At 45.6% G+C, this 13581-nt stretch overlaps 1 protein-coding gene across 3 annotated transcripts in view; it reads left to right on the plus strand.

Annotated features, from left to right (window-relative positions):
• Positions 1 to 13581, plus strand: part of LOC143767951 (uncharacterized) — a 64944-nt gene that overhangs the window by 28673 nt on the left and 22690 nt on the right. The window lies entirely within an intron of this gene.

Here is a 13581-nt window from a genome sequence, read left to right on the forward strand (position 1 = left end):
GCATTTAGGCATGTAGACATGGTCAAGACAATCTCCTGCAGTTCAAACCGAGCATCAGTATGGGGAAGAAAGGTGATTTGAGTGCCTTTGAACGTGGCATGGTTGTTGGTGCCAGAAGGGCTGGTCTGAGTATTTCAGAAACTGCTGATCTACTGGGATTTTCACGCACAACCATCTCTAGGGTTTACAGAGAATGGTCCGAAAAAGAAAAAAAATCCAGTGAGCGGCAGTTCTGTGGGCGGAAATGCCTTGTTGATGCCAGAGGTCAGAGGAGAATGGGCAGACTGGTTCGAGCTGATAGAAAGGCAACAGTGACTCAAATCGCCACCCGTTACAACCAAGGTAGGCCTAAGAGCATCTCTGAACGCACAGTGCGTCGAACTTTGAGGCAGATGGGCTACAGCAGCAGAAGACCACACCAGGTACCACTCCTTTCAGCTAAGAACAGGAAACTGAGGCTACAATTTGCACAAGCTCATCGAAATTGGACAGTAGAAGATTGGAAAAACGTTGCTTGGTCTGATGAGTCTCGATTTCTGCTGCGACATTCGGATGGTAGGGTCAGAATTTGGCGTAAACAACATGAAAGCATGGATCCATCCTGCCTTGTATCAACGGTTCAGGCTGGTGGTGGTGGTGTCATGATGTGGGGAATATTTTCTTGGCACTCTTTGGGCCCCTTGGTACCAATTGAGCATCGTTGTAACGCCACAGCCTACCTGAGTATTGTTGCTGACCATGTCCATCCCTTTATGACCACAATGTACCCAACATCTGATGGCTACTTTCAGCAGGATAATGCGCCATGTCATAAAGCTAAAATCATCTCAGATTGGTTTCTTGAACATGACAATGAGTTCACTGTACTCAAATGGTCTCCTCAGTCACCAGATCTCAATCCAGTGGAGCATCTTTGGGATGTGGTGGAACGGGAGATTCGCAGCAGGGATGTGCAGTCGACAAATCTGCGGCAACTGTGTGATGCCATCATGTCAATATGGACCAAAATCTCTGAGGAATGCTTCCAGCACCTTGTTGAATCTATGCCACGAAGAATTGAGGCAGTTCTGAAGGCAAAAGGGGGTCCAACCCGTTACTAGCATGGTGTACCTAATAAAGTGGCCAGTGAGTGTAGCTGGAATAATTTGCAGACACAATGTATTGGGATTACTGTTCGTGGTCAACTGGCAGCTCAAAAGATCTCCACCATGAACATGCTTGGCACTATCTTCTCTGCTTTCGATATCCCAAGGATTGCCTTGATCATCGCCTTTAACACTATTACATGGATCTGGACTTACACTGGGACCCCTAGGCTTGGACCATGGTGTTACCTGCTATTCTGTGGTATTAGATGGCAAGAAGAATATTCAGGTAGCTGGGTCAGAATCGGAAGAACAGAATACAGAATCAGAAGACACAAGAGTAGGCAGTAAACGGGCCACGGTCACAACAGGAAACAAATACACAAGCCGCAAGCTGAGCACAGAGGACTGAACCAGAGGAGAACAATGCTGTTTCTGGCAGATTCCGGTCATGTGCTTTGAGTTTTAGTAGGGTGTGTGTTGTGAATTCTGTTTCTGGGCTCCCTTTTGTGGTCACGGATGGTACTGTGTGACTTTTGTTTTGGGCTCCCTCTGGTGGCCTTGTGTGTTGTCTGCTGGTCTCCGGCCTCCACCTGTTTCATTAGTTGCAGGGAGGTTCCTATATAGCTCTGTTTCTCTGACATTTGTTGCCGGCTGTCAATGTAATTAGTGCTATTCAGTTTCCCTCTGACTACTTGCTCCCAGACCCTTCAGGACAAGCTAAGTTTTGTTTTCTCAGTTTTTGTGCTTTTGCCTTATTATGCTTTTCTAGTCCAGCTTGCTAAAATGTGAATCCTATGCTTGCTGGTTGCTCTAGTGGGCTGAGGTTCTCCCCATGCACCATGAGCTGACGCATGGGTTCTTGTAATCTCAGGATGGATTTTTAATTAGGGTTTTCTGCTGACCGCCTAGATCCCTGTTGTATTTTTCTGCTTTCTAGCTTTAGCGGGCTTCTTTTGCTAAATCTCATTTCATCCCTATGTATGTGCCTTCCTCTCGTTTCACCGTTAATATTTGTGGGGGGCTTCTATATCTTTGGGGATATTTCTCTGGAGAAAACCAAAAACAAATATAAACGGAATCCTAGACTACAAAACAAAACCACAAAACCAAGGATTCCTAAAATATAACTTTTTTAATATATAAAGTTAAGATGACAAAGTTCTAAAATTGAAGACATCAATAAAGACAGATAACCAGCAGGGGGAGCAACTAACCCCTACCAAATTCCCTACTCTTATCCACTACCTACTTGCGGGGGTAGGCACCCTAAGTTAATGCGGTTGGTGCCCCCGCTCCACGAGGACTGTCCCTATTCACCCTACAGATACCCTACAGTCCCTACAAGGTAGTGTCCCAGATACAGGTTGACCCAAAAAAAAACAAAATTATCATAAAAAATTAGCAAAATAGTCCATATAAAGAATAAGAAAAAATTAGAAAAAATAAACCAAACAGAAAAACACAAAATAGTACTATAGCCAAGAGGCTGAGGATTCTAAATAGGGTACTGATACACAATAAATGGTTCTTATAGAATACGCAAGAGGAAACTATTATTATCCTATTACACAGTATATAGTATATAGGTTTTCATTGTTTTGTCCATACACATCAATAATGGCAAATCCCAGTTTTTCATAATAAACATACTATAAAAAATAAACAAAATGGAATAAGCAATATGAAAAAATTAGAAAAAAATCAAAAAAACAAAAAAACAGAAAAATATGACCAAAAGGCTAAAAGCCCTTAATAGGATGTTCATACATAGATATAGGATATTTCATAAGGCACAGACAAGGAAAATATAATTCTCTCAGTTGCACATAGCAGATCCATCAAATAGAGCCCCTCCAAACACAGTTGGCTTAATGGCCTATTGATTTCTCACCCAAAAAAAATAACGTATCATAAAAAATTAGCAAAAAAGTACATGAAAAATAAAGATGAAAAAAAATAATGAAAAAAGAACCAAGCAGAAAAACGAAAAAATAGTCTTTTTCACCACAGCCTTTTTATCCTTAATAGGGAACTTGAGCAAAAATATCCTCTTCTTTGGGACAAAAAATAGATAGAGAGGGAGAAAAGTCAAAGTCCCATTTATGCACAAATCTCAGTTATGGGGAATCACTCAAATGCCCGTAATGTTGGTATATTAATCTCACACAGTGGTGGAATCAACCAAATTCAGATACACAAAGCCAATCTTCATTGGCTGGCTAATATTCGTTCACAATAGAGTCATTATATAGAGTGAAAACCCCAGAGTATGATGTAGAATTCTTATCCCAGGGAGATGAATAACTAATAGTCAATAAAGTAGCCACAACTTATGCGGTTCAAACAAGTCTTCAGCCACATGGAGCGCAGTTGTCATCAAGATGTTCGTATCACAGCAGCTAGAGCAGACATTACTTAATATCAAGCACTATGCATAATAATTCCAGTAGCCAAGTCCTCTGGCGACCATAATCCATACAGCTACAATATTTATTATGCTGCAATAAGCGTTTTTACTCATCTGCTTAGTCGCAGTCCTTCAGTAACATTTCGGATCCATTCAGCCACCAGTGAGTCTCTCCATAAGATAGTGTCTTCGGCCAGGTTTTACCATCTCGCTCATCTGGTACACGGAAGTCCTTAAACCGCACTGCAAGTATCAGTCTAGCCACTGACACCCATCTCCACCTGGGAAAAGCTTCCCTATCGTACCCAACGCGTCCCCCCCCGTGGGAAAACCGGGGGGTTCATCAGGGGGTACAACCGTTCAAGTGGTGCAAGGATGATAACACACCACTCACATCCACTCCCAATAAATAGCCTCATACCGGTTAACATTCCACGTGGAAACAGTCTCCTCCCACCGAAGTCTGCGCCCAACGCCGCACCTTGTAGTGGAACGCAAATGCGCTCCAGTCCACATAGATGACATAGAGTCATCAATGTTGGTGTGGGAACAAGCGCCGCCCACCAAACGTGCGCCATCATACCTCAGGTTAGAGCGCCGTAAAGAAACAATGCCCTACACTAATACATAAGACAGCGCATGCGTCATTTGGACCGCATCTGCGCTACAGCCAACCAGCTAGCCGAGAGGCGATCTTAATAAAGCTACTAAAAAACAAAAAAATACTTAGTAGTGTCTTTGGCCCTTCTCCAATATATAATATCTAGTATATAGGACTGCTAAATTGCTAAAATTAGCAAAACCGGACAACTCAAATATACACATTGTGCCGGTTTCAAATTAACAATGTACCAAAAATCTATACATCAAAAAATTACCTAAAGTAATCCTAAATTGGTACACACCGGATTTAATCACCCAAGGTATAATACTCAAAGCAGTACCTATAGCCAAATCTAAATGTCTGAAGTGGATGAATTTTAATGCATAAAAACCAACAAAAAGAACTATAATATATAGGGTTGAGCGACTTTCATTTTTTTAAGATCGAGTCGGGTTTTGTGAAACCCGACTTTGTCCAGAGTCGAGTCGAGTGCAGTCGGCCGATTATCGCTAAAAGTCGGGGATCGACCGAAACACGAAACCCAATGCAAGTCAATGGGGAAGCATAGTCGGCAGTGAGTGGAGGCCAGGAAAACACCTACAGTGCCCATTTTAATGCCAAAAACATCCATTCTTGTTTTCTGAAGCTTGTCAATCTTAATTAACTTTATAATAATAGTTGGGCATTGGAAATTGGGGGTCATTTGGCAAAAGTTGTGGGGGATAGGGCTGGTTCAAGGTTTTAGTGGGCCCAGGAAATGTGGACTACGTCACGGCGGTGGAGCAGGGAGAGGTAAGTATTTCAACGTTGCAAGTGCTGTGATCCTGAACAAGCAGGGGGGGGCCACTCGTTCGCATTGGCACTGGCACAGGGCCCCTCAAAGTACAGCGATGTGTGTTTGCATGGCGGGGGCGCCTCCCACCAGCAGCGACACTTTTGCGTACTCTGAGGGGCCTTGTGCCAGTGACGTCGCCAACGAGTAAGCCCCCCCCCCCCCACCTGATGAAGGAACCTGCACTTTCACCTGCACCTTCCTCTTTGTCCCTGTGTAAGGTGGCATAACATGCGGGAAGGGGAACCTTACTTTCAGCAGGGTCAGATTCTGGCTGTGTAGAGTGCAAGGGGAATATAGTGGTCTAGGTCAATGTACCAGCAGACTCATCTAGCAGTGGATGGGCAGTGGGCAGGATGAGGAGGAAACAGATATAGGGCCAAAGACTAGTAGGCTAAATGCATTTCAAAATTGGTAACAGGACTAAACAGGCGGCATTGCTTTGTTGAGTGGAGTAGCAAACCCAGGAGCAGCAGACACTGTTTTAAGGGCCCAAACACACTGATAGGCCAAATGCAGTTTAATATCTGATACTATAGGCCGAAAGCCAGAAGGTTGAAGCATGTCTTTATTCAGTTGAGGATAACACCAGGCAGGGGCAGACAGCGTGAGTAGGCCCTAAACACCCAATTTTTTTTAAAAAAAACCTTAATAAGAGCCAGAAGGTTGAAGCACATCTTTGTTCAGTGGAGGACAACACCAGGCAGGGGCAGACAGCGTGAGTAGGCCGTAACCAAAGTTGAAGGCCAAATGCAGTTTAATATCTGATACTATAGGCCGAAAGCCAGAAGGTTGAAGCACGTCTTTATTCAGTTGAGGACAACACCAGGGAGGGGCAGACACCGTTAGTAGGCCGTAACCAAAGTTGAAGGCCAAATGCAGTTTAATATCTGATACTATAGGCCGAAAGCCAGAAGGTTGAAGCACGTCTTTATTCAGTTGAGGACAACACCAGGGAGGGGCAGACAGCGTGAGTAGGCCGTAACCAAAGTTGAAGGCCAAATGCAGTTTAATATCTGATACTATAGGCCGAAAGCCAGAAGGTTGAAGCACGTCTTTATTCAGTTGAGGACAACACCAGGGAGGGGCAGACACCGTTAGTAGGCCGTAACCAAAGTTGAAGGCCAAATGCAGTTTAATATCTGATACTATAGGCCGAAAGCCAGAAGGTTGAAGCACGTCTTTATTCAGTTGAGGACAACACCAGGGAGGGGCAGACACCGTTAGTAGGCCGTAACCAAAGTTGAAGGCCAAATGCAGTTTAATATCTGATACTATAGGCCGAAAGCCAGAAGGTTGAAGCACGTCTTTATTCAGTTGAGGACAACACCAGGGAGGGGCAGACACCGTTAGTAGGCCGTAACCAAAGTTGAAGGCCAAATGCAGTTTAATATCTGATACTATAGGCCGAAAGCCAGAAGGTTGAAGCACGTCTTTATTCAGTGGAGGACAACACCAGGCAGGGGCAGACAGCGTGAGTAGGCCCTAAACACCCATTTTGTTTTGAAAAAACCTTAATAAGAGCCAGAAGGTGGAAGCTCAGCTGTATTCAGTGGAGGACAAGACCAGGCAGGGGCAGAGACCAGGCAGGGGCAGACAGCGTTAGTAGGCCCTAAACACCCATTTTGTTTTGAAAAAACCTTAATAAGAGCCAGAAGGTTGAAGCACATCTTTGTTCAGTGGAGGACAACACCAGGCAGGAGCAGACAGCGTGAGTAGGCACTAAACACCCATTTTTTTTTTTTTTTAAAACCTTAATAAGAGCCAGAAGGTTGAAGCACAGCTTTGTTCAGTGGAGGACAACACCAGGCACGGGCAGACAGCGTGAGTAGGCCCTAAACACCCATTTTTTAATTTAAAAACCTTAATAAGAGCCAGAAGGTTGAAACTCAGCTTTGTTCAGTGGAGGACAACTTGAATTAGGGACTGCAGACAGACTTACCAGGCTGTCCCCTGTGTGGACCATGCATCCAATACATTAACCCATTGCGCCACAAAGGACACGTAACCTTCCGTGGCCATGCCTACAGGTCCATGTGTCTGTTGTCAGGTGTACCTTTGGACTCACAGATTGACAGAGTGCATGGACAATGCGGTCTTTAACATGCTGTTGGAGGGGTGGGATGGCTTTTCTCGCAAAAGAATTGTCAACTGGGTAGCTTATAGCGTGGTACAGCGTAGTCCATCATGGCTTTATTGATATTAAATAAAATAAAAAAATAGGCTCTATGCACTGTAAAATAGGTTCCAGGGGTAAAGGGGCAGCATTGGTGTGGTCAGTGGAGGAGTATTGCAAGTAGGGACCGCAGACAGGCTAACAAAGGCCTAAAATAACAAATAATAGGCTCAAGGCAGTTTTACATCGGTTACATGGATACACAGGCAGGCCAGGCAGCATTGTGGTCAGTGGAGGAGTAATGCAAGTAGGGGCCGCAGACAGGCTATCAAAGGCCTAAAATAACAAATAATAGGCTCATGGCAGTTTTACAACGGTTACATGGATACACAGGCAGCTTAGTGGTCAGTGGAGGAGTAATGCAAGTAGGGGCCGCAGACAGGCTATCAAAGGCCTAAAATAACAAATAATAGGCTCATGGCAGTTTTACATCCGTTACATGGATACACAGGCAGCTAAGTGGTCAGCGGAGGAGGAGTATTGCAAGTAGGGACCGCAGACAGGCTAACAAAGGCCTAAAATAACAAATAATAGGCTCATGGCAGTTTTACAACGGTTACATGGATACACAGGCAGCTTAGTGGTCAGTGGAGGAGTAATGCAAGTAGGGGCCGCAGACAGGCTATCAAAGGCCTAAAATAACAAATAATAGGCTCATGGCAGTTTTACATCCGTTACATGGATACACAGGCAGGCCAGGCAGCATTGTGGTCAGTGGAGGAGTAATGCAAGTAGGGGCCGCAGACAGGCTATCAAAGGCCTAAAATAACAAATAATAGGCTCATGGCAGTTTTACAACGGTTACATGGATACACAGGCAGCTTAGTGGTCAGTGGAGGAGTAATGCAAGTAGGGGCCGCAGACAGGCTATCAAAGGCCTAAAATAACAAATAATAGGCTCATGGCAGTTTTACATCCGTTACATGGATACACAGGCAGCTAAGTGGTCAGCGGAGGAGGAGTATTGCAAGTAGGGACCGCAGACAGGCTAACAAAGGCCTAAAATAACAAATAATAGGCTCATGGCAGTTTTACAACGGTTACATGGATACACAGGCAGCTTAGTGGTCAGTGGAGGAGTAATGCAAGTAGGGGCCGCAGACAGGCTATCAAAGGCCTAAAATAACAAATAATAGGCTCATGGCAGTTTTACATCCGTTACATGGATACACAGGCAGCTAAGTGGTCAGCGGAGGAGGAGTATTGCAAGTAGGGACCGCAGACAGGCTATCAAAGGCCTAAAATAACAAAACATAGGCTCAAGGCAGTTTTACATCGGTTACATGGATACACAGGCAGGCCAGGCAGCATTGTGGTCAGTAGATGAGTATTGCAAGGAGTGTCTGTCCCAGTACTCCCAAAATATAAATAGATGTTAATGTCTCGCAAAACAACCCCCCCCCAAAAAAGGGTGGCATACTTAGGTCCAGGGGTGGGCTCATCTGCTGAGTTTGTGACATAGTAATTTGGCAGTAACTATTTAATGGTGCCAATATAGGACACTGACACAGACTACTTTAAGTAGCATCATTGCTGTCTACAAATTTTTATTGTCAGACTCAGTGCCAGACATTGAATGATGTTTGCGAATAGACTAAACATTGGTGGAGCTGTGCGACATAATTTTGCACGTGGTAGAGCACAGTTTGAGCTGGGGGAGGGAACTCTCTTGTGGCCGGCGGGACCGCCCCAGGGCCCCTCATGTTACAACGGTGTGTCTGACGTTGGGTGCGCACCACCACCGCCAGAGACACTACATTGTACTATGAGGGACCCAGTGGCAGTGCCGTCGACCAAAAGCGGGCACACCCACCTCTTCAGACAAACAGCTCTGTAACGGGTGCTTGAGCCAAGTGGCGAGACCACGGCCCCGTGGGGGGAGTTTGCACATTACGGGAGGTGTAAACATGTCGTATGCTTGCCAAACAGCTGCTGCAAATTAACAGATTGGAACACTCAGTAAGACCAGTCCACAAGCAAGCAATTTCTATAGGTAAGCTAGGTGTCAGCCGGGAAAGGTGGGGCAAAATAATTTGAAATCCAGGAGTGGTTCATTTTAATGAAGGTGAGATCATCCACATTTTGGGTAGACAGACGAGTCCTTTTTTCGGTTAATATTGAACCAGCAGCACTGAATACTCTTTCTGATAGCACACTAGCTGCTGTGCAAGAAAGCTCCTGCAACGCATATTCTGCCAATTCAGGCCAGGTGTCTAACTTAGATGCCCAGTAATCAAATGGGAATGACGGTTGAGGGAGAACATCGATAAGGGAAGAAAAATAGTTAGTAACCATACTGGACAAATGTTGTCTCCTGTCACTTTGAATAGATGCTGCAGTACCTGTCCTGTCTGCGGTCATTGCAAAATCACTCCACAACCGGGTCAGAAAACCCCTCTGTCCAACGCCACTTCTGATCTGTGCACCTCTAACACCTCTGCCATGTAGCCCCCTGCAGCTTGTGTGAGAACCGTCACCAGCGCTGTGTGCTGGGAATGCCTGAATCAAACGGTCTACCAGAGTAACTTGTTTGGTTGCTAAGATTTGTTCGAGGTTCTCATGTGGCATAATATTTTGCAATTTGCCTTTATAGCGAGGGTCAAGGATGCAGGCCAATCAGTAATCATCATCGCTCATCATTTTAGTAATGCGTGTGTCCCTTTGGAGGATACGCAAGGCATAATCCGCCATGTGGGCCAAAGTTCCAGTTGTCAAATCTAAGTTTGTGCTGGTTGGAGGGGCAGTTACAGTCAAATCTACGTCACTTGTCTCCCTTAAAAACACAGAACCCGGCCTTGCAACTCCACTAATTTCTGTTGGCCCAGGAGAAGCTTCCTCATTCAAAAAGTACTCATCCCCATCATCCTCCTCGTCGTCCTCCTCCTCTTCGCCCGCTACCGCGTCCTCTACACGGCCCTGACAAGACAATGGCTGACTGTCATCAAGGCTTTCCTCTTCCTCGGCTGCAGACGCCTGCTCCTTTATGTGCGTCAAACTTTGCATCAGCAGACGCATTAGGGGGATGCTCATGCTTATTATGGCGTTGTCTGCACTAACCAGCCTGTTATGACCCCAATGGCGAGGGTCTCAGAGGAACGTGGAAGTCTGCAGAATACAAAAATCCAGCTCATAGGGCAGTGGTAACTGGGTTGACCATATATCTACTCCTAACGCCAACACTAGAAGTAGCCGGGGATCATTCCTACGTTGATTCTAGATGACACGCGCCAGCCGGAGAATCTAGCTACCCCTAGTAGAGGAAAACAAAGACCTTTCTTGCCTCCAGAGAAGGGGACCCCAAAGCTGGATAGAAGCCCCCCACAAATAATGACGGTGAGGTAAGAGGAAATGACAAACACAGAAATGAACCAGGTTTAGCACAGAGAGGCCCGCTTACTGATAGCAGAATAAAGAAAGGTAACTTAAATGGTCAACAAAAACCCTATCAAAATCCACACTGGAAATTCAAGAACCCCCGAACCGTCTAACGGTCCGGGGGGAGAACACCAGTCCCCTAGAGCTTCCAGCAAAGGTCAGGATATAGATTTGGAACAAGCTGGACAAAATTACAAAACCAAAACAAATAGCAAAAAGCAAAAGGCAGACTTAGCTGATATAACTGGAACCAGGATCAGTAGACAAGAGCACAGCAGACTAGCTCTGATAACTACGTTGCCAGGCATTGAACTGAAGGTCCAGGGAGCTTATATAGCAACACCCCTAACTAACGACCCAGGTGCGGATAAAAGGAATGACAGAAAAACCAGAGTCAAAAAACTAGTAACCACTAGAGGGAGCAAAAAGCAAATTCACAACAGTACCCCCCCCTTAGTGAGGGGTCACCGAACCCTCACCACGACCACCAGGGCGATCAGGATGAGCGGCATGAAAGGCACGAACTAAATCGGCCGCATGAACATCAGAGGCGACCACCCAGGAATTATCCTCCTGACCATAGCCCTTCCACTTGACCAGGTACTGAAGCCTCCGCCTGGAGAGGCGAGAATCCAAGATCTTCTCCACCACGTACTCCAACTCGCCCTCAACCAACACCGGAGCAGGAGGCTCAGCAGAAGGAACTACAGGCACAATGCTCCTAGAAAGAGCATCGGCCTTCACATTCTTTGAACCTGGTAAATACGAGACAACAAAATCAAAGCGGGAGAAAAACAATGACCAGCGGGCCTGTCTCGGATTAAGGCGTTTAGCAGACTCGAGATACATCAGATTTTTGTGATCAGTCAAGACCACCACACGATGCTTAGCACCCTCGAGCCAATGACGCCACTCCTCAAATGCCCATTTCATGGCCAACAACTCCCGATTGCCCACATCATAATTTCGCTCGGCAGGCGAAAACTTCCTAGAGAAAAAGGCACAAGGTTTCATAACAGAGCAACCAGGGCCTCTCTGCGACAAAACGGCCCCTGCCCCAATCTCCGAAGCATCCACCTCAACCTGAAAGGGAAGTGAGACGTCAGGCTGGCACAAAACAGGCGCCGAAGTAAACCGGCGTTTCAACTCCTGGAAAGCCTCCACGGCAGCAGGAGCCCAGTTAGCTACATCAGAGCCCTTCTTGGTCATATCCGTCAAAGGTTTCACAATGCTAGAAAAATTAGCGATAAAATGACGGTAGAAGTTAGCGAAGCCCAAGAACTTCTGAAGACTCTTAACTGACGAGGGCTGAGTCCAATCAAGAATAGCTCGGACCTTGACTGGGTCCATCTCCACAGCAGAAGGGGAAAAAATGAACCCCAAAAAGGGAACCTTCTGTACACCAAAGAGACACTTTGAGCCCTTGACAAACAAAGAATTTTCACGCAAAATTTTAAAGACCAACCTGACCTGCTCCACATGCGAATCCCAATTATCAGAAAAAACCAAAATATCATCCAGATAAACAATCAAAAATTTATCCAGATACTTCCGGAAAATGTCATGCATAAAGGACTGAAAAACTGAAGGCGCATTGGAGAGCCCAAAAGGCATCACCAAGTACTCAAAATGACCTTCGGGCGTATTGAATGCGGTTTTCCATTCATCACCTTGCTTAATGCGCACAAGGTTGTACGCACCACGAAGGTCTATCTTGGTGAACCACTTGGCACCCTTAATCCGGGCAAACAAGTCAGACAACAGCGGTAAAGGATACTGAAATTTGACAGTGATCTTATTTAAAAGCCGATAATCAATACAAGGTCTCAAAGATCCGTCCTTTTTTGCCACAAAAAAGAATCCCGCACCAAGAGGGGAAGAAGACGGACGAATATGTCCTTTCTCCAGAGACTCCTTGATATATGAACGCATAGCGGTATGTTCAGGTACCGACAGATTAAACAGTCTTCCCTTAGGAAATTTACTGCCTGGGATCAAATCTATAGCACAGTCACAGTCCCTATGAGGAGGCAGTGCACTGGACTCAGACTCACTGAAGACATCCTGATAATCAGACAAATACTCCGGAACTTCCGAAGGCGTAGAAGAAGCAATAGACACAGGCAGGGAATCCCCATGAATACCACGACAGCCCCAACTTGAGACTGACATAGCCTTCCAGTCCAGGACTGGATTATGGGTCTGTAACCATGGCAGCCCTAAAACAACCAAATCATGCATCTTATGTAAAACCAGGAAACGTATCACCTCGCGGTGTTCAGGAGTCATGCACATGGTAACCTGTGTCCAATACTGCGGTTTATTTGCTGCCAATGGTGTAGCATCAATACCCCTAAGAGGAATAGGATTTTCTAATGGTTCAAGAGTAAAACCACAGCGCTTAGCAAATGAGAGATCCATGAGACTCAGGGCAGCACCTGAATCTACAAACGCCATGACAGGATAAGATGACAGTGAGCAAATCAAAGTTACAGACAGAATAAATTTAGGTTGCAAATTACCAACGGTGACAGGACTAACAACCTTAGCTATACGTTTAGAGCATGCTGAGATAACATGTGTAGAATCACCACAGTAGTAGCACAAGCCATTCCGGCGTCTATGAATTTTCCGCTCATTTCTAGTCAGGATTCTATCACAATGCATTAAATCAGGTGTCTGTTCAGACAACACCATGAGGGAATTTGCGGTTTTTCTATCACATTGCACCGAATTAGGTGTCTGTTCAGACAACACCATGAGGGAATTTGCGGTTTTGCGCTCCCGCAACCGCCGGTCAATTTGAATAGCCAGTGCCATAGTATCATTCAGACCTGTGGGAATGGGAAAACCCACCATAACATTCTTAATGGCTTCAGAAAGGCCATTTCTAAAATTAGCGGCCAGTGCACACTCGTTCCAATGTGTCAGCACGGACCATTTCCGAAATTTTTGGCAATACACTTCAGCCTCGTCCTGCCCCTGAGACATAGCCAGCAAGGCCTTTTCTGCCTGAATCTCAAGATTGGGTTCCTCATAAAGTAAACCGAGCGCCAGAAAAAACGCATCAAGATCAGCCAATGCCGGATCTCCTGGCGC

The sequence above is a fragment of the Ranitomeya variabilis genome, chromosome 4 (assembly GCF_051348905.1).
Source record: "Ranitomeya variabilis isolate aRanVar5 chromosome 4, aRanVar5.hap1, whole genome shotgun sequence".
Taxonomy (NCBI): Eukaryota; Metazoa; Chordata; class Amphibia; order Anura; family Dendrobatidae; genus Ranitomeya; species Ranitomeya variabilis.